This window comes from Colossoma macropomum, unplaced genomic scaffold (genome assembly GCF_904425465.1).
Source record: "Colossoma macropomum unplaced genomic scaffold, Colossoma_macropomum, whole genome shotgun sequence".
NCBI classification, from domain to species: Eukaryota; Metazoa; Chordata; class Actinopteri; order Characiformes; family Serrasalmidae; genus Colossoma; species Colossoma macropomum.
In genome coordinates this window covers 21,336,620-21,363,973 of record NW_023494805.1, presented here as the reverse complement: position 1 = coordinate 21,363,973, position 27,354 = coordinate 21,336,620, and the positions used below count along the sequence as shown (strand labels likewise).

At 39.0% G+C, this 27,354-nt stretch overlaps 1 protein-coding gene across 1 annotated transcript in view; it reads right to left on the bottom strand.

The window, feature by feature from the left end:
* tnr (tenascin R (restrictin, janusin)) overlaps positions 1-27,354 on the bottom strand; it is a 238,576-nt gene that overhangs the window by 178,069 nt on the left and 33,153 nt on the right. Inside the window, exon 2 of the mRNA XM_036597368.1 lies at positions 18,382-18,418. The gene's annotated coding sequence lies outside the window, so the exon portion shown is untranslated. The remainder of the gene's footprint in view (positions 1-18,381; positions 18,419-27,354) is intronic.

Genomic DNA, 27,354 nt, shown 5'->3' with positions numbered 1-27,354 from the left:
TAAACGCCTGAATCCGATTACATTCCAGTCGGAACGTTTAAGTATGTTCTGCGCATGTGCGTCGCGTCATGGCGAAAGTTTATACCGCTCAGCATGGCGGAGCAGAAACTGGTCTGCAGAGGAGACAAGGTTTTTGCTCTGATCTTTAAAAGACGGCGGTGGGACGGAGGACCAGCTTATGAGTCTCAAAACACGACGTCTTCCTCTCGTCGCTTCCTTTATAAGTACATATGAAGCACGTTTTCCTGATTCTGACCTCATTTTAAAGCAATTAAAAACTCCAGCGCAGGGGGCTCCCGAGTGGCGCAACCGTCTAAGCGTTGACCCTATCATCAGGAGATCGCGAGTTCGATCCCTGGTGATGCTACAGCCATCCGTAGCCGGGAGTCCAAGAGAGCACAATTGGCCTCGCTCTCTCTGGGTGGGTAGGATGGCCCCTCCTTCTCCCCCCATCACTTAACGCGATGCTAGTCAGCGCATGGCGGTTGGCGCTTTCCTCCGAGCGCGTTCGGCTGTCCAATGACGTTGCGTGAGCGGCAGTTCGAAAAGAAGCGGTGGTTGGCTTCACAGGTCTCGGAGGAAGCCTGTGTTAGCCTTCACCCTCCTAGCGTTGATAGCATCGTGTGATTGGGGGAGTCCTAACTAGCGGGTGGAATTGGAGACGACTAAATTGGGGAGAAAAATCGGGTACTCCAGCGCGTCAACTGGAAACTCATCTCACGCGGACTGGACCTCACGTGATGTTCGCTGTCATTGTAATGTTTACTCTAAGCGCTACTCCACGCATGCGCGTCATTTTGCATCGGATTACTTGTAGTGAGCATGTAAACGAAGATTTTCCATCAGATTGTTGAATAGAGTGTGCATATAAACACCTCAGTCTGAATCTGTAATCGGATTGTATTCAATCGGATTGGCAAAAATCTTTGCATGTAAACATAGCCACTGTTTGTCAACTTATTGGTAGGAACATTAGGATTATAACAGTTTTTAAATTGTCACCTTATTTTATTTTGGTTTTCAATTTTATTTTAGCTTCAGTTGTTCTAAATGTACATTCACACTTTTAGTCTTGAACTTATTTTCCCAAAAAGGAAAGTTTTATTGTTGTCTTAATTTGATTTCAGTAGTAATTTTAGTATTACTATGGATATCTCGTCAGTATCTGGGGCATAATTCTGAATTGGACCGATGAGTTTCGCAATGCTAAATTAGCCCAACAGTACTCTGTCGTCACTGTCGGAACAAAAACTTCTCGCTAACATCATATCTTGGTAACATTTCAGAAAAAGCAAAAAAACATTCTCAACTTTAATGTACATGAATGTGACAAGATCTCATTTTAAGTCATTTTGGACCATTTTCATTGGACCATTTATTATGACATTTTGACACAATGTAAAGAGCACCTGCCATTTTCGAAACATATGAAAAAAAAATACAATGCTATGCTCACCTAGGTTACTTGAAACCGTACCCAAAGACACGGTCATCTCCTGGGTTACATTTAATTAAAACATATTTAATTCATATTTTACATTTAAAAATTTAAGAACAAAAAACAATTAGATTTATCATGACAAATTAACAAACCCCTTCATGCACAGTATTTGTGAGAGTCTTTAGGCTGAAGCTTTAGCATTAGCTAGAAAACAATCACCAAGTTGGTTACAGTTGCCTTAATCAATAGCTGACAGTGCAAGGAAATGAAATGTGCCATTAGACCAAGCACTATTGAGTAGTTTTATTCTGCGCTCTAACTTTTTTCACAGTGTCAATGATCATCACTGTAGGCTGATAAATAGTAGCAACAAAAACACTATTAATGATTATATCTGAAAGCTACTGGCAAATGCTTGGGAAAATCACAACAAACATTCACAGTGTGATGTTAGACATAATTGATTGTAGGCCAGGGTGTCAAAATGGGCTCCTTCCAAGCCACAGGTTTGCAGAAATTAACATTTTCCCTCTGCTAACATTGGTACTTCAACTCATCAAGGTGTGGCTAATTAGCTGATGAGTTTAATCAGGTATTTTTAATGAGGAGGAAATCTAATGTTGATTTAATTTCCACTCTAAAATCTAAAGTTTCTCAAAAGCGTAATTTTTTGCCGTTAAAATTGTGTGAACCCTTTGGTAGGAAGTAGGTAGCTCAGAGTTTGAAAAGTCTAAGTTCTCAGTTGTCATAAACACAGCATAAGGTCAACAGTGTTGTGCCAGTTTTAGCCTTTATCTATTTAGGCTATAGTTATAGGCTATTAAAAGACTACCAATTAATGCTAAAAAATTTATTAGAGATGGCACTAATCTGATAACAGATTTCAGCATTGGGCCGGCATCAGGAGAAAATGTTGCATCAGACATTGAGCGCGAAAAAAAATGGGTAACAATCCCTACATATCCTGTATTCAAAATGCAGTCTAAAGGTATTTATAATGCAGTAAACTGCATACATATTGCTTTATAAAGCCTAGAATAAATGTATAATTGCTTACAAGTATCCATAAATAAATGCAGAGCACTTATAAAATAAGAGCTTTATAATGTCGCAACTTTATAATGTCAGCTTTCATAATACATTATAATTACTGTTCAAAAGAACACTCTAAACATGAACACTGTAATGCACTCCAATACACTATGACAAGGTTTTGGTGTAATTTCTGCATCACAACACACCCAAGCGTGCATCGAGTTAAAAAGAGGATACTGGAATATGAGAAAAAAGGCTCATTTAGGTGGACCTGACACTGCTTTATATTCTTCTCAAAAAGATTTTTTTAAACCATAGCTTGTATGTGTTGTGTGAATCTCTGAGAGTTTGTTTATTTTTCAGCTAACTGGAAACTGTAATGCTAGCCTTAGCTGGCTTCAGGTGCTAGACTGTCAGCAGTTAGTAACCAAAGCTAAATTGTTAGCAGCACAGTGACCTGATTTATATTAGCCAGTGGATAATGACACCAAACGACAGTTGTCTTTTTTGAAATAAAGCTAAGGGTAGCAGTGACTTTCCCCACACGGCACACTTTATGATTACTCCATTTCACTTAAAGCTTATAAACAGCACCTATTAACCTCTATGTTATGTACTGAAATTAAAAGTCCTTAACATTCAAACAATGTTTAAAAAACTTCACTTCACTTAAAGCCTACAATAAAGCTCAAAGTGTTATATGTAGTTACAGTTGTTAGAGTCTACAAAGTTCTTACAAACATATTATAATGTGTTATGGAACCTGACTGAATTTATATTGCTTTATAAGTTGTTGCATGTAACTGTAACTACTTAAAAGCAATTATACAGGCTCATGCCTGGTATTATAAGGTTTATATACAACCCAATTTCCAAAAAAGTTGGGATGCTGTGCAAAGTGTAAATGAAAACAAAATGCAATGATGTGCAAATCATTTGAACCATATTTTTTTTTTGAAAATAGTACAAAGACAATATATAAAATGCTAAAACAGCCCATTTTGAATTTAAAGGCAGCAACACGTTCCAGAAAAGTTGGGACGGGGGCATGTTTACCACTGTACTACATCACCTCTTCTTTTACCAACACTCTGTAAGCGTTTAGGAACTGAGGACACCCATTGCTTTAGTTTGAAAGTGAAATGTTTTCCCATTCTGACTTGGCACACTTAACACATTTGACACACTCAACACATTCAACAAAGAAATCAGAGCTGCAAAAAAGAGCTACTCAAACAAGCTGAGTAGTATGATGTCCACAAATGAGCCAGCAACCATCTGGAAGTGCCTGCAGAACATCACCAGCTACAAAAGGACACCCCCAGACAATGGGTGATCGTCAGCTGGCTGATGAGCTTAACTCCTTTTATTGCAGGTTTGAAAAGCCCAGCTCCACACACCCATTCAGCACAGATTCACACCCTCCTGTCATCCAGCCATCTATTCAGCCTGCCCTGAAGATCTGCGAGAAGGATGTGCATCGACTCTTCGAGAGACAAAAAGTGAGGAAAGCACCAGGACCAGATGGTGTATCACCCTCCTGTCTAAGGGCCTGCGCCGACCAGCTCGCGCCAGTCTTTACAGCACTCTCTAACATCACTGGAGCTGTGGGTCGTACCTTTCTGCTTCAAACGCTCCACCATAATACCAGTTCCCAAGAAAGCAACCATCACAGGATTGAATGACTACAGACCCGTTGCTTTGACCTCTGTAGTCATGAAATCCTTTGAGAGACTGGTGCTCACCATCTGAAGAACATCACAGATCCTCTGCTAGACCCCCTGCAGTTTGCATACTGGGCAAATAGGTCAGTGGACAACGCAGTGAACATGGGACTCCATCTTATTCTCCAACAGCTTGAACACCCAGGAACGTATGCAAGAATTCTGTTCTTGGACTTCAGCTCAGCCTTTAATATGATCATCCCAGGACAGCTACACAACAAACTGCTCCAACTCAGCGTGCCAACCCCCACCTGCCAGGGGATCACCAACTTTCTCGCTGGCAGAGAGCAGCAGGTGAGGTTGGGAAAGTTCACCTCAAACATCCATATCATCAGCACAGGCGCTCCACAGGGTTGTGCACTCTGACCATTGCTCTTCTCACTGTACACTCACAGCTCCACAGACCCCTCAGTCAAAATCTTGAAGTATGCAGATGACACTACAGTCATTGATCTCATCTGAGACAGTGACGAGTCTGCTTACAGACAGGTGGTTGATCAGGTGGTCCTTTGGAGCAGCCACAACAACCTGGTGCTGAATACAACAAAAACAGTGGAAATGACAGTGTACTTCAGGAGGAGCCCTCCAACCCTGCCAGCAATCACCATCCTGGACAGAACTGTGGTGGCAGTAGGGTCCTGCAAGTTCCTGGGCACAACAATCACCAGGGACCTGAAGTGGGACAGCAACATCAGCTCCATCATCAAGAGAGCCCAGCAGAGGATGTACTTCCTGCATCAGCTGAGGAAGTTCAACCTGCCCCAGGAGGTGATGGTACAGTTCTACACAGCCATCATAGAGTCTGTCATCATCACGTCCAAAACAGTGTGGGGTAGCTCAGCCACCAAGCATGACCTCCACAGACTGCAGCGCATCATCAGGTCTGCAGAGAGGACAATTGGGGTTAAGTTGCCCACATTGCTGGAACTGCATGCCTCCAGATCCAGGAAGTGTGCAGAGAAGATCTCCACTGACTCGTCACACTCCGGACACCACCTGTTCCAGCTCCTTCCGTCAGGCCGGCGCTTCAGCCAGATGAGGATCAGGACATCCAGGCTACAGAGGAGCTTCTTCCCACAAGCCATCACTCTCTTGAACAGTTAAAATATTACACATTAAAATATTCCAGCTTCTAAACTGCACTTCTAAATATACTGCTATATAGTATCATACTCAACTCCATCCTCTGAAACTTCCGTCTCAAACCAGTGTTTATTCTAACATCTTACCTGCTTTATTACCCCACTTATCTTGACTGTCACCTCACTGATCCCTTTCTTTGCCACTATACACCCTTTAACTGCTGCTGCACTTAGCATTTTAACTTTAGACTCATACTTTGCACAATGTAAAGGTTACAGGTATGACTGTGTATGTGTGTGTATGAGTGAGTGATGGTAGGAATGCATGTTTTATTTTATCTTTATTTTTTTTATATTTTATCTCATTTTATTTTATTTTTTATGTATTTTATTTTTTTGTATTTTTGTCATATTTTTGGTTTCATAAAGTGACATGTTTTCAGTGGGAAACAGGTATGGACTGTAAGCAGGCCAGTTTAGCACCCTAACATTTTTACTATAAAGCCATGCTGTTGTAATATGTGCAGAATGTGGGTTGACATTGTCTTGCTAAAATAAGAAGGGCCGTTCCTTAAAAAGACATTTTCTGAATGGCACTATATGTTGCCTGTATATACATCATTCAGCATTAATAGTGCCTTTACAGATGTGCCAGTCACCCATGCCATGTGCACTACTGCACTCCCATACCATCATGAATGCTGGCTTTTGAACTGTGTGCTGATAACAAGCCTGATGATTTTTAGCCTGGAGGATGGAGTGTCCATGATTTCCAAAAAGAATTTCAAATTTTGATTCGGTGGACCACAGAACACTTTTCCACTTTGCCTCAGTCCACCTCGCATGAGCTCAGGCCCAGAGAAGGTGGTGGCATTTCTGGGTCCTGTTCATATATGATTTCTTCTTCGCATAGTAGAGTTTTAACTTGCATTTATGCATGCAGTGATGAACTGTGTTCACAGACAGTGGTTTTCAGAAGTGTTCCTGAGCCCATGAAGTGATTTCCACTACAGAATCATGTCTGTTTTTAATCCAGTGCCACCTAGCCCAAAGATCTTGGCTAGCCAATATTGGTTTTTGGCCTTGTCCCTTGCATACAAATATTTCTCCAGATCGTCTAAGTCTTTATGGTATTATGTACTGTAGATGATGAAATCCCCAAGTTCTTTGCTATTTTACGTTGAGAACCATTAATCTTGAATTGTTTGCCAACTCAGTCTTTCACAGAGTGGTGAACCCATCATCAAATTTACTTCCGAAAGCCTCTCTGGGAAGCTCTTTTTCTACCCAATGACGTAACTGACCTGTTGCCAATTAACCTAAAGGTGTTTTATTTTTTACCATTACACAACTTTACCAGCCTTTTGCTGCCCCGCCCAAACTTTTTTGGAAAGTGTTGCTGCCATTAAATTCAAAATGGACATATATTTAGATAACATTCCTCAGTTTTCGCATTTGATTTGTTGTCTTTGTACTACATTCAAATAAATATAGGGGTTCAAATTATTTGCACATCATTGCATTTTGTTTTCATTTACATTTTGCACAGCATCCCAACTTTTTTGGAAATGGGGTTGTACATGCCATATAACACCTAATTAATGCATTTTTAATGTGTTACGAATAGAGGATTCATAATAGGTCATGTTACCAAAAATTGAATTTGTTCCAACCCTATAACAAATGAAACTTGAAATGGCCCACACTCATACTGTGTGATTTTATGTGGTTAGCTGTGGGGTAGCAGAGTATTTGATAGCCTACTTTTTAAGTAAACTAACATTAAAGCTCATTTCAAATCGTATTTTAAAGAAAAAATATTAGGTTGATATCCACCAAAAATCACGGTTTCAATATCAACATGGGTATCGGCATCGGAGAAGAAAAGGTGGTATTGTGCCATCTCTAATTTTCATTAAGTTTGGTTTCTTGCCTCATGTATCGACATTTAAGCCCAGAATGTTTTCTCTCTGCGTGCTGTGGTCAGCATTTACCTAATAAGCACTGCCGTAACTGTTTTTGCTGTAAACTGCACTCAGACAACCTCTGACTATATGGAGATGGCATCTTTTGCTTCAAATAGTTTACACGTACGTGACTATCCCCTTCTCAAGTGTGCCAAGGGGGCGGCAAAAAAGATTGGCTTCCAGGTGATAATTAAAAATTCTATCGCTGACAGGCAACACCACGCCAGAGATGCAATCGTCTTAACAGCAGCTTGTCTCTCCGTGGGGAAGAAGAGTAATATGATTATGCTTTCAGAGAATCAATTCAGCTCTGTTCCAGGGGAGAGTGCTTGTGTGGAATAAGCTGTTCGATTGGGCCTGAGAAACAAAGGGAAGCCTGTGTTTTTGAAGGTCCCTCTTTTATGTCTCCCACATCTGGTGTCTTTGTAGCCCCTGCATGTGCCATAACTATTGATAAGCCTGTCTTTTTTCCTTCCCTAAGCGGAGACAGGCCTATCAGACTTTGGCCCTGGTAACCTCTCTCTCTCTATGCAGTAATAGCAATCTGTATCATAACAACCACGAAAATAGTTTTAATGAAGCTTTCTTCATCAGGGCAGTTTGGCAGAAGAGTCAGTTTGTCTATAATTCAAGCCGTAAGGATCCTATTGATGCCACTAGATCAGACTCTGCAGTAAAACGGAGCTTCTGAGATGCCTCCTACACATATTTGCTACATCTACTGCTACAGCACGATACAGAAGGAAAGGTTATGGCCCAGTGGCCACAATGGCTATACTTTGCACAGTGAAATATTTGCACAGCATCTAACTTTGTCTATGCCTATGTGTAAATTTAAAAATAATGCTAAAAATAAAGCTGTAAAGAGGAAATGCAACTGTTTGAAAACAGACATTAATCATGGCTGAACCAAGGCTCAGTTGTTATTTCCAACTTTGGAATTCTGAAATGTCAGTATGTGCTATTAAATGATAAGAATCTTCATTTATAGATGGACAGTTCCTCAGTTTAATGAATATACACATATAGGAGACTACAAAAGTAGAATTGCATTTTAAAACATATTTGTCAGGGCTGCAACACCACACAGTGGTCATCTCTTCCAAACAAGCACAACTTTGGTATCAGCTGCAAGTTCAGAAACTGCACTTGTAGGGGCTCCCAAGCGGTGCAACCATCTAAGCATTGACTCTATGGGCGAGATATCATGAGGTTGATTCCTGGCGACGCTACAGTCCATTTAGATATAGGAATTGTTATAAAGAGTGAAGCTCAATGCTAAAAGCTCAATGAACTGAACAGATTAAGTACAAGTACTTGATTCCGTTTATTTCTGCCATGTTTGGTGCCTGCTGACTTATGTAAAGTTAAACACTGTTTCTTGTCTACAGGAGTGGATCCTTTAGCTTTTTATATTCAGTCATTTGATGACAAATGGAATGTCCAAAGAACATTAGCAAACTGTTCATACAGACCTAAAACAACTTGAAATCTAGCATCTTATATATCACCCATTCCACTACAGCCACAATGTCCTGATGCTATCATGAGTGATGCCATAGATGAGCCATTTTTGATCCCCAAAATAACATTTATGGATGGTTTAATAAACCTTTTTTTGTAAATGAGCTACAGAACTGTGCGTGTTAGAGACCACCCTTTGATTTCTTTGAAAAACTGAAAGCAAGTCTCCAGGAAAGAATAAAAGCTGTAATAAAGGCAAACTGTGGACACACTAAATACTGAAAATTTAGATATTATATTTTGTTGTGAGCCTTCTGTGTAATTTTTTTTTTCCAGATGCTGAAAAGTTAATAACTTGATGGCCACTTTGACTGGAAATACATGAAAGGGTGGTCTCTGACTTTCGCACAGAACTGTGTGTGGGCTTTTTCAAGCCAAGAAACATTTATAAGAATGTGTGATTGTTCTAAGCATTAACATCCTCAACCTTGCCATGCCATTTGAGTTTTTAGGGGCTGAACCTGCTGTGTTTTCCACTTATTACTGAACAGCATGTCAGCTCCTGCACTAATTCCACTATCAGTCCCTCATAGAGATCCACCTGCCCGAGTGGACAGCATAAGTCATATTTATGGCGGCTGCTTTTGTCCTCAATTAGCATGGCCCTGCGATGTTTTAAACCCTGCATGAGAGGTAAATCTGCCAACTTCAATTAAAATGGCATCTTTCCTCTTTCGTCCCAGTTGACATAAGGTTCTTCAAAATTCTTGACAGAAAACACTGAGGGTTGACTCCAAGAAATAATATCTATAAAGAACAAGAGCACGTTTAAGGCTAGCCGGCACTTTCTCTACATTTATAACCTGGTTGAGAAAGTTTGAGACAGAAGTTGAAGACAAAGAAAATTAATTGGGTTCTTAAGGTCAGAATTAATGACTCGGACATTCTACAAGATGAGAAATTAGTTAGACTGAATCTCTGTGTAACCATAAGAAGTTGCAGTTATTGCAGGTGATAAAGGCACTTTGTAATTCAATATTTATTATTTTTCACTTGTACTTCATCGAGCAGAAAAGTGTGGATTCTAAATCAATTAAAACTGCACTTGTGTTTATAAGTAAAAAATGTTTATGATTTGAATATGGTTTATTGCGTTTATAGTCTTCTTTTGCAGAAATAAAAAATCATCATTTCTCAATCAACATTTCTGCTATGTTTTGTCATTTCTTGACATTGAAGCAAACAGAAAAAGTCAGACATGTAGACTCTGCATATTGCATTCCAAACGTAAATGAAGTTCATTAGATAATTAAACTATATAATTAAATATGTAATAACAAGATTATATTTAAATAGTCCAGCAAAATGAAAGTAACAACTCCTAAAGGATTACTGTGGACACTATCCAGTGTGATTCCCTGACAATCAAATTAAACTAAACATTTGTTAATCAGGCAAACTCTAGCATACTCACTACAGTCCATTTCTCTCAGAATTGTGAATGATAATGAAATATTGTGGTGCCACTTCCAGTTAGCCAAGTCGTTTATCTTGTTTAAACTCCAAGCAGTGCAATGCAAAGGTTAAGCGAGATCTAGCAAGATTCTGTTTTTTTATGTCTCATGCTCTCAGGAAATGAGAGGTAAGTCATCAATGGCCTTTTGTCTGTCTTCATTGCTCTTAATGAAAGTGTGAAACTCAATCAGCAAATGCAATTCATTTTGTTTTGCATGCTAATCATTTAGCGGGGTCCTTCACACATTGGCCCTTGTCTGAGTAAAGCATTTATGGGGTGGAGGGATAGAGATGCTCCAGAAAGAGGCGAAGTTGACGCATCAAATCTATGGAAAAATGCCAATATTGATCACACCATTACAGCGCCACAGTGTATCAATATATAAACGTGTGCTGTGACATTTGAACAGATCGATAACTTATTCTGGCTTCTGTCAAACACTCCGGAAAAAGGGCATGGAAAATGTTCTGCCGCCCTAAAACAATTAGAGGCTATTTTTAACCACAAAGGCTCATCCTGTTAATTTCAGCTCCTCCTTGAGGCCATTATCAGACCTTTTCAAAAGCTTAGAAATCACTGTTTTCAATAAAATAAAAAGTTTGGTTATATAACAAATATGAAATATAAAAATATAGTTTTTAAATCAATGTATAAAATGATTTTCAAAATACTATTCCTGTGCTACTTTACAGGTTTTGAATCATTTGCAGGAAACTGTTAAAAAAAAAAAACCAACACATTGATGTGAGCTGTAGTAAAGTTGTAGGAAAGTTGTATAACATCGAAAATGAAGGTATGATAAAATAAAAATCCAGAAGATCAAATCTTTAAGCACATAAACTGCCAGATACAATATATTATTTAAAATGTAATACTTTTTTGCTCCTAAAATACTTGGAATATTAAAAGAACATCTAAAAATCCTAATTGTTGTCTAGTTAGAGATTACACATTGCCTTGCACTAGTGTTATCAAATTTATGTTATTCTTTTTTTTTAATTATAATTTTTCTGTTTTTGTCCGTTAACTCGTCTCACAGTTTTTGTAATATCAAAACGGGAATATTCTGTTTGAGAATGGTGTGCTTGTATGCAGCTTTTTGATCTGATGTACAGTTTTCATATAATCTTCATTATATTACAATTTTTTTCCCCATAGGAATGAATGTGGTGCAAAGTGGCATGCCCATCTACTGTACTTCTGCTCAACTAAAAGACACTGTTTTGCGTATGTTATCTTAAGGCAGGCCCCCGAGCACGTATTCAATGTTGTTCTGCTTCCTACTCATCGGTTTGTCTTTTTTCATCCCTCGTTTCTTCCATAGACTCCTATTCATCTGTGCTTACATGCAAGCCCTTTTATTTCCTTTGCTCGACAGTCATCAAAGAGAAGAACCCCCAAGCTCTAATCCACAGCCATACTGACCCACACTCCTCGGTGTGTTGTTTATTTATCCCTTGTTCTTATGTGTTGTTTATTCAACCCCCTTTAACTCCCATTCATTTTTAACAATACCTAGCAACCACTTGGCAACCCCATAACGGCCACTCAGCAAACACCCCATACACCCTGGCACCCTTCTAGCAACACATTAGAAACAAAAACTTACGCCTTAGCAACCTTATACACACACACACACACACACACACACACACACACACACACGTGCATCTCAATAATTTACTTCAGTAGTCAAAAAGTGAGACTCATATTATATAGATTCATTGCACACAGAGTGATCTATTTCAAGCGTTTATTTCTTTTAATGTTGATGATTATGGCCTACAGCCAATGAAAACCCAAAAGTCAGTATCTCAGAAAATTGGAATATTATATAAAACCAATTAAAAAAATTATTTTTAATACATAAATGTTGGCCTACTGAAAAGTATGTACAGTGTATGCACGCAATACTTGGTCAGGGCACCTTTTGCATGAATTACTGCATCAATGCGGTGTGGCATGGAGGCGATCAGCCTGTGGCACTGTTGAGGAGTTATGGAAGCCCAGGTTGCTTTGATAGCGGCCTTCAGCTCGTCTGCATTGTTGGGTCTGGTGTCTCTCATCTTCCTCTTGACAATACCCCATAGATTCTCTATGGGGTTTAGGTCAGGTGAGTTTGCTGGCCAATCAAGCACAGTGATACTGTGGTTATTAAACCAGGTTTTTTTGGCAGTGTGGGCAGGTGCCAAGTCCTGCTGGAAAATGAAATCCACATCTCCATAAAGCTTGTCAGCAGATGGAAGCATGAAGTGCTCTAAAATGTCCTGGTAGACGGCTGCGCTGACTTTGGACTTGATATAACACAGTGGACCAACACCAGCAGATGACATGGCTCCCCAAACCATTACTGATTGTGGAAACTTCACACTAGACCTCAAGCAGCTTGGATTGTGTGCCTCTCCACTCTTGCTCCAGACTCTGGGACCTTGATTTCAAAATGAAATGCAAAATTAAAAAAAAAACAGGACTTTGGACCACTGAGCAACAGTCCAGTCCTTTTTGCCCAGGTAAGACGCTTCTGACGTTGTCTCTGGGTCATGAGTGGCTTGACACAAGGAATGTGACAGCCCGTGTCCTGGATATGTCTGTGTTTGGTGGCTCTTGAAGCACTCACTCCAGCAGCAGTCCACTCCTTGTGAATCTCCCCCAAATTCTTGAATCGCCTTTTCTTGACCATCCTTTCAAGGCTGTGCTGTTGCTTATGCACTTTTTTCTACCACACTTTTTCCTTTTAGCAATGACCTTTGGTGGCTTACCCTCCTTGTGGAGGGTTACAATGACTGCCTTCTGGACAACTGTCAAGTCAGCAGTCTTCCCCATGATTGTGTAGCCTACTGAACCAGACTAGGGCTTAGGAAACCAGGTGTTTTGTGTTGATTAGCTGATTAGAGTGTGACACCATGAGTCTACAATATTGAACTTTTTCACAATATTCTAATTTTCTGAGATACTGACTTTTGGGTTTTCATTGGCTGTAGGCCATACTCATCAACATTAAGAGAAATAAATGCTTGAAATAGATCACTCTGTGTGTAATGAATCTATATAAGATATGAGTCTCACTTTTTGAATTGAACTACTGAAATAAATTAACTTTTCGATGATATTCTAATTTATTGAGATGCACCTGTATCTCTGTAGCGGATGCTGAGGCGCAGAGTTCACCAACTTTCTGCAGAGTCAATCACTAAAGACCTCCAAACTTCATGTGGCCTTCAGATTAGCTCAAGAGCAGTGCGTAGAGAGCTTTATTGGTTTCCATGGCCAAGCAGCTGCATCCAAGCCTTACATCGCCAAGCGCAATGCAAAGTGTCGAATGCAGTGGTGTAAAGCACACCGCCACTGGACTCTAGAGCAGTGGAGACATGTTCTCTGGAGTTACTAATCATGCTTCTCTGTCTGGCAATCTGATGGACGAGTCTGGGTTTGGCAGTTGCCAGGAGAACGGTACTTGTCTGACTGCACTGTGCCAAGTGTAAAGTTTGGTGGAGGGGGGACATGACTGCGCAGCAGTGCACAAAGCAAGGTCCATAAAGACATGGATGAGTGAGTTTGGTGTGGAAGAACTTGACTGGCCTGCGCAGAGTCCTGACCTCAACCCGATAGGACACAACTGGGATGAATTAGAGTGGAGACTGCGAGCCAGGCCTTCTCATCCAACATCAGTGTCTGACCACACAAATGTGCTTCTGGAAGAATGGTCAAAAATTCCCATAAACACACTCCTAAACCTTGTGGAAAGCCTTACCAGAAGAGTTGAACCCGTTAAAGTTGCAAAGGGTGGGACATCACATTAAACCCTATGGATTAAGAATGGGATGTCACTCAAGTTCATATGCGTGTGAAGGCAGCTAGGAACCTACATCAGACAAGTGTGTGTGTGTGTGTGTGTATATATATATATATATATATATATATATATATATATATATATATACACACACACACACACACACACACTTGTCTGATGTAGGTTCCTAGCTGCTCAACAGTCCTGGGTCTCTTTTCCAGTTCAGCACACGGACTCTTCTTCTGCGAAGCCATGCTGTTGTGATGGATGCAGTACGTGGTTTAGCATTGTCTTGCTGAAATATGCAAGGCCTTCCCTGAAAAAGACGCTGTCTGGATGGGAGCATATGTTCTTCTAAAAGCTCTATATGCTGTTCAGCATCGATAGTTCCTTTCCAGATATGTAAGCAGCCCACGCTATAGACACTAATGCAACCCCATACCATCAGAGATGCAGGCTATTGAACTGTGTGCTGATAACAAGCTGGATGGTCCCTCCCCTTTTGAGTACACTTCACAAGGCATCCATGGTTTACAAAAAAGATGTCAAATTTTTGATTCATCTGACCACAGAACAATTTTCCATTTTGCCTTAGTCCATTTTAAATGAGCTTTGGCCCAGAGAAGACAGCAGCGTTTCTGGATCGTGTTGACATATGGCTTCTTCTTTGCATGATACAGCTTTAACTTGCATTTGTGGATTGCACGGTGAACTGTGTTTACATACAATGATTTCTGGAAGTGTTCCTGAGCCCATGCAGTGATTTCCAGTACAGAATCATGCCTGTTTTTAATGCAGTGCCACCTGACGGCAAGACCACGAGCATCCAATATTGACCGTTGGCCTTGTTCCTTGTTTACAGGGATTTCTCCAGATTCTCTGAATCTTTTGATGATATTATGTACTGTAGATGGAGGGATATTCAAAGTCTTCGCAATTTTACATTGAGGAACATTTTTCTGAAATTGTTCCACAATTTTTAGACGCAGTTTTTCGCAGATTGGTGAACCTCTGCCCATCTTTGCTTCTGAGAGACTTTACCTCTCTAAAATGCTCTTTTTATACCCATTCATGTGAGTTAGCCAGCCGTTAAAAAAAAACTGTTTATTATTAGTACCATTTACTTTTCTGGCCTTTTGTTGCCCTGTCCCAACTTTTCTGAGATGTGTTGCTGCCATCAAGTTCTAAAGAGTTAATATTTTTCATGAAATGGTAAAATGTCTCACTTTCAACATCTGATATTTGTTCTATTGTAAATAAAATATGGGTCTTTGAGATTTGCAAATTATTGCATTCTGTTTTTATTTACATTTTACACAGCGTCCCAACTTTTTGGAATTGGGGTTGTATTTTAAACAGAAGCAACAGGAATCATGAATGTAACCTAGCGTCCATATGCCTGCATGCAATGGAAGTCGGATTCTGCAGAGGAGGTGGAATTCGGCCAAGCTAGTCACTGCAATCAGCCACAAAACTTCAGAGCTAAGAAAGTTCTGTTCTTTTTAATAGTTCAAAGTAAATTATACTTTGTGCTAAATCACATGAACTTTGTGCAACCTTAATGAAAATTTGGACTCTGTTTGAGCAGGTTGAGAGCTTTGGGGATGTATTTAAAGAGGACATTTAGGTGACTATTGACCCAAAATCCAACATGTCTTGACTGAATACATCTGGGGTAAGTGGAAAAACGTGTAAATTAGATCTTTGTCGTGCCAAAAAGAGTCATTTGAGTAATGCCATAGAAGAACAAGCATTGAAAGTTCTTTAACCTCTAATTCCCCACGGTATATTTTGTTTTTTCCATCTGAATTTACATGACCAAATCGTAAGGCAAATTATTCAGTAACTGAATGAAATAAATGTAAATTATTATTTTTTTTGTATAAGCTCCACTCAAATGAATAGAAAATGTGTTTAACGATCATACACATATTGCTATATGCTTACAATTTACTGCTGATAGCCAAAAATCTTTGACACTCTTTGTATTATTTTATAAAAATAATTTTTACAGGGTATATCACTGAAGAGGCACCATCTGTTTATAGTTTATAGCCCAGATTTGTGGAAAAATGGGTCAACTTTCAGTAGACAAAAAAATCTTGAGTTCAGCTTCTTCTATTATAAGGGTTTAAAATTACATTACCCATCTATTTGACTGGAAAGAATACAGTTACAGCTCTCATATGACATCCACTTTTTGAATGTAGCTTATGAAATATGAAAGTTATGAAGAACATGACGAAGTGCGTTTTGGAACCACCCGTGGTCTCAAGGAGTTGAAGAGGTTAAAGAACCACTTTTTTAAATGAGATGGATGACTGTAAGGAATCTCCAAATAGTGTAAAGGTTCTATACCAGTTAAAGTTTTATTCCCAGAACTGTACACCCAAGCTAAAAACTGTTTAGGAATCTTTAAGAGGGGAGGTGGGTACATGTTTGACCTCTTGTTAAAAGATTTATATCAAGACCAACAAGGGGTGCCCTATAGCCAGCAGGACCTTGGCCATTAGCCCCTGGAGACAGACACAAACTTGTCCACTTCCCCTCCCATCCCTGGCTCTTTAAGAAGCTGAGAAATAACGCTCATCTGTGGCCCAGAACCATTATCCCAACATGACAAAGAGCTCCAATGTAGCCTGGCCAAGTCGAATAAACATCCTTTATGAGGCCCAGGATTAACAGGCGTTTGAATAAGCAGAAGGCTCCATTGATTTCATGCATAGCACAGTGTATTTACACTTCCCACTATCTGTTATCACAGACAAGGCTGCCATTATTATGCTATGCGTGGGCTACTTATGACACTTGTTCTATGAGAGATGTTCCATTAAGCATGACTCGCATGGGGAGCGGACAGAGCAGAACAGGATTCATCTGTCCACTGCTTGTCTTCAGACCCAACGGCACTGCTCTTTAGTACTTATCTGAGGAAACCGACTGCCGATTGGGTTGTTAAAAAGAGAAAGGAGAAGGAGGAAGTTTCACAGCCAAGCAATTCATGCACATTGATTCAAGACTACGGACAGCTCCTCACCAGGCCATCGCTCCCTCAGCAGGCATCTTCAAGCATGATTAAATGGACTTTGCAGAAAAAAAAAACAAACCAGGAAATGTTGACATATTTTGGTTTTGTATGGAGACAAAGCAGAGGCAGCACTTTAACCAATATAGGTTTGATTATGATTAAGGTCTTCGGAGCAGACCTTTAACCACAAAGCAATGTAATCAAAGATTCTGGAGAACTGCCATCAAGACCATTTAGAGGAGAGAGCTAGCAGCAATAGCAAAGTCACCAAACACAGCTCTTCATCCAAACACAACTCCACCCTCCAGAGAGTAGACTATTCTGCCTATCTTAAAAAATACAGCATAAAAAAGTGCAAAAGTCAGCAACCACCCTTCATCTATTTCACTTCCTGTCAAAATGTCCACTAATTACAATATATATGGTTTTTTTTTTTTGTTTTAACCATTTGACCACCAGCAGCTCTTTATATTTTGTGAACATTTCATGACAAATGGACTAACAGAAATGGTCCAAAACATTTTAAATAACTAAATCTCATATTTTTCCATATATTGAAGTGTAGAATTTGTTTTCTTTTTCTCTAAATTCACGCTTTTGAAGTTCAGAGATTTTCTTATAACAGGTCTTGACAAGTTATTTTGCCATTTCACTTTCAGCAATTTAGGTACAAAGAAAGGTGATTACCTTTTACCTTTAGATTACCTTTATTAATTATATCAATTATATTGAACCAACATCTTAGTTTTACACACAAATCAGTACGTAAATCAGTTTTGCAACAAATCTATTGAGAGAATGTTGCAAAAGTCGAGGCGGGCAGATTTGAAGTTGTGCTGCTAAATTTAAGATGTTACGAGCTCGAATTTGTGGTTGTAGAGCTGAAAATGAATTTGAATACAAATAAATATACTTGTATTTATCTTAGTATACTTTGTGTATGAAAATTTTAACATGCAAGTTTAGATTTTAATTCTACAAGTGCTCACAATGAAAGTTGTACAGATTTTAATTTTACAAAAGCTCACATTGAAGTCAAGCACAAACTTTATTCTGTAAGTGCTTACATTGAAAATGCAAGTACAGATCTTACTCATGTTCTCAGATCAGGTCCTACAAAGTCTTAAGTTTTGTAATACAATTACCTCCATAATTTAATATCAGCATGTATACACACACATACATTATCTATGCAGCTTATCCTATCAGCATGTATAGTAAATCTAATTTGTATTTTCATGGGGTCCTTGGTTAATGGGGGCCACTAGACTGCTGGCTACTTTTGCCTAGGGCAAAGACAGCCCCTGATAAAGTTAGGAATTCAAACTTACCTTTAGCTGTCTTCGCAAAGTCTGCAAGATTCTTCCCCTACAATTAGGGAAGAAAACATATCATTACACACTGTAACTGTGCTCCAGAAAAGGCAACTCAGACTGGGGCCTAAGACTGGTCACAAATGATAACTGAAATCTTTGGCAGTATGACTTAAAATCCCACATTAGTACTAGGGGTATACAATTCATCTCAGACCACTCAAACTCAGAAATGTTCGAGTGGTTGAGAATAATAACATTATAGAGGAATTTCACTGAGATTAGGTTCTTACGTTGGTAACATTAAAGTAGTTTAGTTTGGGTACTATTTTGCCTTATAGTTCTCCTCGCCATGAATGAATTTAAATATACATGTCTTAGACCATTGGCCACCAACCCTTCTCCTGGGAATCTACCTCTCTGCAGATTTCACCTCCAAACCAAATCTACCGCACCTCACTTAGCTAATCAAGGACTTCTGAAGGCAATAATTAGACGGATCAGGTGGGATCAGTTGGGGTTAGAGCTAAAGTCTGCTGTAAAGTAGACATCCAGGAGCAGGGTTGGTGACACAACTATAGTAAAACAACGTCTCAGGCATCAGGCAATGTTTTCTTAACCATTTCATAAAATAACTTTCTGTGAGGTAGCTTTTAGAGGCATTAAATGCTTCAGATGTCTGGTTATCACCACTATTGTGAAGAATTTTGACTTTCTCTGTGTTTCTCTGGATTGGTGCATTTCACGTCAAACCACTGAATGACTATCATCTTATTGACTGAATTATGCAGAGATTTTGAAAAATCACACCAGATCAGTTTGACTTTATTTCCTTTGGTCTTCAAGGCAAATATGTCAAAGCATTCAAACTTGTGGCCTAAGTAACATAAATCCAGTAATCTTGCCAACAAAATGTATGGTTGGGACATAACAAAATCATTTTAATCCCTGTAAAATGAGGGACAATCTTATAACAGGACAAAGACATGATTTAACAGAATACAATTATGTATGGTTTAGTCCTCCATAGGCCTGTGCATGAACAAAAAAAGTACCCTGAAAGAGCTAAGGCTCTGCATAAACACTTCCATTTTCCATTAAGATTACATTATGCTATTCTGTTTGGCAGTTATGTCAACACATTTGTACAGCTTTTGTACGCTGTCTACACATTGTATGTATGTTTTGTCAGGTCTGTATCGAATTGTATGTCTATTTTATCAGGCCTCCTTTGAGAAAGTAACCACGTCATTGTGAAAGCAGGATAGCGCCTGAGTGAATAAAGGATCCATCCATTAATTCATTCAGCAACTAAAAATGACACTAAGAAGTTCCCTTTTATTCACATATTCATATTTCTCATACTCCAGCAGAGGTGGATCCAGGTGGATCCATTCTGCACTGAAAATGTACGGTATTGAATTTCCTTGATTAAAATATATACAGGCTTCTCATGGAAAATATACACCATTGCAAAAAGTGGCTAAACTAAATGTACTAATGTAATGTACACTACATTGTCAAAAGTATGAGGACACATCTCCTAATTATCGAGTTCAGATGTTTCAGCTACATGCATTGCTAACAGCTGTGCAAAATCAAGCACGTAGCCATGCGATCAACATAGACAAATATTGGCAAGGGAAGAGGTCATACTGAGCAGCTCAGCAACTTTAAACATCTCAAGATGCCACCTCTGCCAAACAGCTTGTGAAATTACTGCCCTGATAGATCTGCCCCAGTGAACTGTAAGTGCTATTAATGTGAAATGGAAGTGTCTAGGAGCAACAACAGCTTAGCCCCAAAGCAGTGGAGCACAAAAACCTCACAGAGCAGGGCTGCCAAGTGCTGAACCACATAGCGCACCCTACCCTCTGTTGCACCACTCACTAGAGTTCCAAACTACCCCAGGAAACAACACCAGCACAAGAAGCTTCATAAAATTAGCCTTCATGGCTGTGTAGCTGCACACAGGCTTAAGATTGCTATGCACAATGTCAAGCTTCAGCTGGAGGGGTGTAAAGCATGCTTCCACTGGACTCTGGAGTAGTGGAAACATGTTCTCTGGGGTGATGAATTATGCAATCTGATGAATGAATTTGGGTACTTTATTCATGTGGAAATGATGTACACATTTAATGAAGTAAATCCAATGCTTTACTTTAAGTATGGTTTGACACTTCAAATTTTGCTCGATGTAATAGGCTTATGTAAATGTTAAGTATTTAATGTTGAGAAAAAAAGGAGGCAATAGAATCAGCTTCAAGTTCTTTCGTTAGCTCTCATCTAGTCAAGAAACAAATGAGTAACCCTGTCTGATTAATTTTGGTCCCCTAAAATATTGTAGCATAGGAGCTGTCAGAAGAAACTCTGTTAAGGTTCTGGTCCATTACCAACATACAAAACAACAGGGGAAAGACAGCGCTCAGGCTCAGGCTAGCCTGTGCAATTTGCAGGCCAGACTCACATTGAATAGCTTGCTAAGCTACCCATTTGTTTACCACTCCACCCTATGAGTTTTGCTACCACACACAGCCCCACCCTTAAAATAAGAGTCCATGCAGAAAACCCTACAAGCTTTTCTAATGAACTAAAAAACCCAGCTTAGCATGCTCGAACATTTTAATAACAAACTTACTCTAACATTTTTAAACTAACAGAGCACAGGTGTGCTCGACACCACAATATATACACTATGCCTGTAATGCCAGTCAGAATTATCACATATTACCATATACTACATATGTTGTGGCAGAATTACCACATATTACCATTGAAAAAAAACTGTCTATTCCTGCCTTTTACTCTTTTTACCATTTTAAGCAAAACAGAAATCATACAAATAGGAATACAATTCCATTGCCTTTTCTCTGATGAAACAGGTCAATAAGCCTTTCCATAGAGATATGAATTCTGTGTAGAATGTGTTCGCACACTCCAGAAACTATACCTTTCATCCAATCAGCATGGAGCTTATTTTATACAATGATAGAAAACAGGCTAGCACATAGAAAGCTCCAATTCCACTTGCTGACACTTTCCTGTTTAACATGGACATGTGCAAATACCAACAGCAGATTACCAAGTTAACGGGAACAAAGCCAAAGTCTTGGAATGTATTGCTGACAATACATTAGGGAAGATAGGGTTAATCTGTCCTATTAAAAACTGTAAAGCAGAGAGCGTGTCTATTTCTGCTTCATAATCAGTTGTTCTCCATTATTACTGGGACTTCTCAGAGCACACAGAAAGCTCAGATCCTACATGCTGATACATTTTACTATGGTCAAATATGAACATTCACATGTTCTTTGAATGGATCAGTAGTGAGATGCTTGGTTTAATAGAGTTAAAGTTGCTAAATCTCTTCCTAAAAGATACATGACCACATATTTCGTGAAAGACAGTGGTACTGAATGACAGTGGTACTGAATGAGCCTGGCTAATCTGTGTTATGATAATAGCTTTCTGCATGATTTATGTCTCATGGATTTGTACCATAAATCACTCAGCTGACCTTCTAGCATCTCCAGATGTAAACAAGATAGTAAATATGCAATTGTTTTATTTATTGATGAATTGGCAGCATGATGGATGGTCTGCAATGCTTCTAGGGATTTCCTCCATTCCGGAAAATGTATTTTTTTTTTTTTTCACAATTCTGGAAAAGCGTCCTTTATAAGAGATCAAAATCATCTTCAAAAAATGCTCTCTGTTAAATGAAAAAAAAAAAACTATTTGTAGATAATATAGTTTCAGTGGAAAAAGCAGTTAGAAATGTGTAATAAATCTGACCTATGAATCACAGACAATCTTGTGCGAGCTACATGAAAGAAGTTCTTGTACACTATGCTGGGAAGCACCTTGCTAACTACTTTTGAAAGTTTCTGCTAACTGTGAACACTTGCTAGCATAAACAAGCAGACCTAATTCTGTCCTTTCATGTTTTGCAGCACAATTTTCAGCGTGATAACCGCTATACCTTATGATGATGATGACGCATTTGAATCAACTATATTTAATGTGTCACTCCATACCCATGTATCCACAGGTTTCAAATTTGGAGAAAGAGTAAACATCATTAAGCAGTTACATGCATTGATTTTTCACAGATCAGATGGTAGATAATGGAAATCAGGAGCAGCTCCTTTTCCTCCACACTTCTTTCAATCACTCTGGTACAGGTCCTCATCTTAACTGTTTGATCCAGAGTTCTTCATGCTCTGAGGTTTTTGATGGTGCTCTTGATGTCTTTAACAGGTCTTCTTTGGTTATCCATACTTTGGCATGCCAGGTCTTTTGATAAGCATACCAAAGCATTCTTTCTTCTTAACAATGCAGCAATGTTCATGTTTTGAACATTATTCTGACTGACAGTTCTCTAGTTTTCATGTTGAGAGACAACCGCAACAGATTGCAGATGGAAATGCCACATCCAGAAATGTCTGTGGAGCTTTTGCTATCTGGTTAAGAAACAACTGAGCAACCAACTGTCCATGTGCACTATGTTGTAAGATTGTAATGTCTACACTCCACAAGAAAAGCAGGCAGACTACACTTTTATTTCATTGTCATTGTTTTCTTTCAAATCCAGTGTGCTGATCTCATGGACACTGATTAAATGAACTAACTTCATATTATACAACTGAAAAAAAAAAATCTTATTCAGTGTCAGATCCCACATAGATGATGATATGGGACTATTCGTTTTCTTCAACTGAACTTTGGCTAAGAATTTTCTCATCAGCTTTTCCCAGTGCTTTACAGCTGTTTTTTTTTTCATTTTCCTTATTTTGCATTTCCATGTAGTAGTGTCCTACTGTAATTTTGAGCTTTGAATACTCATCATTCTGCTGATTAGGGAAGGGGCCCATGATGGAGGACATTTTCCAGCCAGGACTCTGACCTGTCAGTTGGACCATCCAGACCAGCTGCACTAGAGAGGAACTAAACTAGAGCACAACTCAGCCACACCCATTAATATGTGGACAAACCCTCTCCCCCTCGCCCGCCCCTCTGCCCCCATTTCTCACGCAATTGGTCTCTTAAAGCACATATGTGGTAAGTGCATAATGAAGAGCATTAGATCCTTAGAGACGTGTAGTTAGAGAATTTTTAAAATGAGAGGAGATGGCAATCCTCTGCTACTTAGCATAGGTTAATGCCTGGCTTGGCCAATCAAACAGACCTCTTAAACTGTAAGCCAAATCATATCCAACCTTGACATCATTCAAGCTCCTGAAGATGTGTTACAACAGTTCTCTTCAGCAACAGCAGCACTGAATCATCTACGTTTACAAACTTTACAGAAGTTGGTTTGGAATAAATCATTATCACTGCTATTATAATTCACTGAAATACTGATGGTTAAAACTACAGCCATTTATTCCTGCATATGCATGCACTGCAAAGGAGTGTTTGTACTGCTGCTGTAGCTCACTTCAAAAGCATGTAAGGCTGCTATTAGAGACACTTTTCTGGGTTACTGCCTCTGATACTTTCTGCTACAACCTCTTATGTAACAGGAACATGCCTTTTATCATCAGAAGAATGTGAAATTAAATTAAATTAATGGGAAAAGAGCACAGTTTGGATGTTTGCTGGCTTGCTATTTAGTTGAATGTGTGCTACCTTATCCTACTTCAGCTCATTTGTCTGGTATAGAACAAAGGAAGTGCTCATAGAAAAATGGATTTGACATGGGTATGCCCGCTTTGGCTAGCTAAATTAAATCTTGTAGAATCATGAGTTGTTTAGACTGTTAAGGTATTTATGATGGGCTAATGTCTGAGAAACAGTTATCTAATAATGTGTGAGAGTCAGTTATTTGACTATTTAAAAGAAGAATATACAGGTATGTACCAACTGTTAATCACATTATTTTCCACAGTATCTTAGTTATATTTTTAGACCAAGGATTGCCGTCTCCCCTGGAGGAAGGTCTCTAGTGTTGTGGTTTGCGACGTAGCTTAGTTAGCTAGCTTACAGCATTGCTGTTTGCATTCTAAACTTGATAAAATGGATAAAAAGAGGAGAGAACGAAGGAGCTGAGAGGGAAAGGCAGTGTGCTCAGAATAACTAATTCAGCAAGTGAGCCACAGGTCAGTTTTTAGTCTCCTGTACTCACCTAATTACTTAGCTAGCTGCTACTGCTGCACTCTGTTTACCTCTGTCAGGAAACATCACATTAATCCACCACCGACCTGGATCATCCTTGTTGCTGATTTTCAGACTCTAGCTAATTTTATTTTGTAAAATATCACAGGTTCTGCTTTTGAACATACCCATCTTACATCTGATTACAAACAGAACCTAACAGAACCATCCTTAATCACGTAATGCTGCGTTCACATGTTTGAGTCAACATCCAGTAATTCCACCACTGCAGTTGACAGCAAAAGTCAGGAAAACTGAATTCTCAACGGAGCATTCCACTCACCGCTGCGGTCTGTAGAACGCTCCATTGAAAATAAAGGAACACCCCATTTGACACTGTCCATCTGCTGCAAATGTATAACATTAGATGCTAGCATATGTTACCTATCAAACGAGCATTTTTTATTAATTGAATGTATTTTTCAATGGAGGCCCATAAGATCCCAGTTACACCACTGGGGTGGGGTGTGTGAAGGACTGGTTCATTGTTTTATGTTGATGCTTGACATTTTGTAAAAGAAGCTTGTTTTAAATCCTAAAAGAAATTTACAAAATCTTTTCAAAATTTAACGTGTTGGAGTAAAATAACAAAAACTACCAAAAATGTGTCCAGTTACTTATTGGACTGCATGGAACCTGATGAGTATTTATCTCTGTTATTGCTTTGATATGGAAGCACATTTTATAGAACTGGTCAGCCATCAAAAGTCATCAATAATATTCATTCCACAGAAATGGATGTGTGGTCACCACATATGAAAGTCATGTACTGCATCTATTCCACAGAAATATAGAACTGCCCAGGCAAAACCATCTCTGTTTGTTACTCAACAAGCTCCTCATTAGCTCATGTATCAGCCCACTATAGTTCAAATATCTTGCTTGTATGTATTTTCAGAGGAGCGTGTAAATGGAGAGATCATTAAACACTCTTCAAACAGTAGCTTGACCCTCCAGTACCGGTCTATAGATAGCACATTAGTCCTGTTCAACAACAGGCATGTTTTTGAATAATTAATGATGCATGTGGTTGAAATGGGACTTATTGATGTGACCTTTGAAACCCAGTTTTTGGAGGAAAGAACTGACGTCTTTCTGTTTGAATTATTGCTCCTGACATTTCGATCTGCCCGTCCTTCTTCTCTGAACAGAAAAGCAGAAACAGGCAGTGTGATAAAAGGCCCCCCATTCCCACCTCCCTACCCCACACGCATGATCCATTTATAAAATGACAAATAGGAATTTAAGCTTGTAGTTTCCAAACAGTAAAAAAGACTTCATTTTGACCTGCCTTAGAAGTCACAGTTATCACCAGTGATAACAAAAGCATGGTGTTATTCTAAATTTTTTTCTCTCACTGAAAAAAGCAGTGTGGATTCTACACTTTAAATCAATACAACATCTAGTCTTGTGAGAAGTGAAGTAGATATTTTATATATTTTAATTTAATGAAAAGATGCTGTGTGTAAAGTTCTGTTTTGCAAAAAGAACATTTTCTTCATAATCAAAACAGGTGGAAAAAAGAACATGCTGGTACAGAATGTGAACTAAATGTAAATGTAATTTATTACATTAATTACATAATTAAACATGTCTTTAGACAGTTAGCTTTGAACAGTCCTGGAAAATGAAAGTATCAGGTTTTGACTTCTAAGAGTTAAGTCTAATTTTATTTCACAGAATTTGTAAACATCGTGCATATTTCTATCACGGTTCTTTATTAAGATTGACATGTAATTTAGAATGATTTTAATCATTACAGAAAAACACATTCATATTCATTCTGTGTTTTTATTGCCATCTTAATTGAACCATCTTTTACTGCTCATCATTGTTGACAAGAAAAGGGAAGATAATATTATGTGACAAAGTACCATCATCCTGCTGCCCAAGGGCAACTAACGACATTGATACCAACGTTTGTGTCGGAAGTAAAAAATGACTCCGGAGGCCCCCTGAAATTGTATTCGTTTGGCTGATGGGATTTTAATGACCGAAATCTCCCTCTCTCTCCGATTATGCACTCAACGGAGAAATCTAGGCAGCTATCTGGCATTCCAACAGCATTTGTACCACACAAAAAGAGGAGGAGAAGAAATAAGTGTTGAGTGGCAGCTTTTTTGCGAAACCCTCAGGACAAATTGATTTAAACAAAAACAGATGCTTCCATCTGCCACATCTACATTTCCACTTTGCAAGTGCAGATGAGTATTGATCAGCACCCCTTCCCTATGCATTTATCTATCTTTCTATCTATCTATCTACTGTGTGTCTGTCGATGTCCAATGTGTCTGAGCATAAGGACCCAGTACCTCTAGCCTCGTTAATTTGACTTCCTCTAGGGGAGGGTGCAGGTTTTTAACAGGTCAATAAATTTACCAGCCCCTCTGACAGAGCTGATTGCTTTTGGACCACTCAGGTGTCATGGCAATGTAAATACACCATCTCTCACAGTAGGAGAAGAATTAGAGATGGATACCCTCTATGTGTTTGCCAAAATGCTTGCAAGAGATAGATCAGTATGGTGAAATGCAAGGTTACCCACAGGTTCTACAACTATGGGCAAAGGGAAAGGAAGCAAGAAATGTCACGGTTGTGCAAAGGCCATGCAGTTGTTCTTGAAAATGGCACTGTCTTCTGCTGTAGTCTTCCTCAGTCACTCTCACTTTGTTTCTCCTGTTGTCTCGACCTCTCTATCTTCTCTTGTTCCTGGAATGCTTTGCTTTGAGTTTTCTGATAAGTGCGTTTTTTTCTGACAGATTCTTAACAAGCACCACATTTTCAGGCTAGATATAATATTCTATTTTGAGGTACAGACCTGATTTTATATACGTT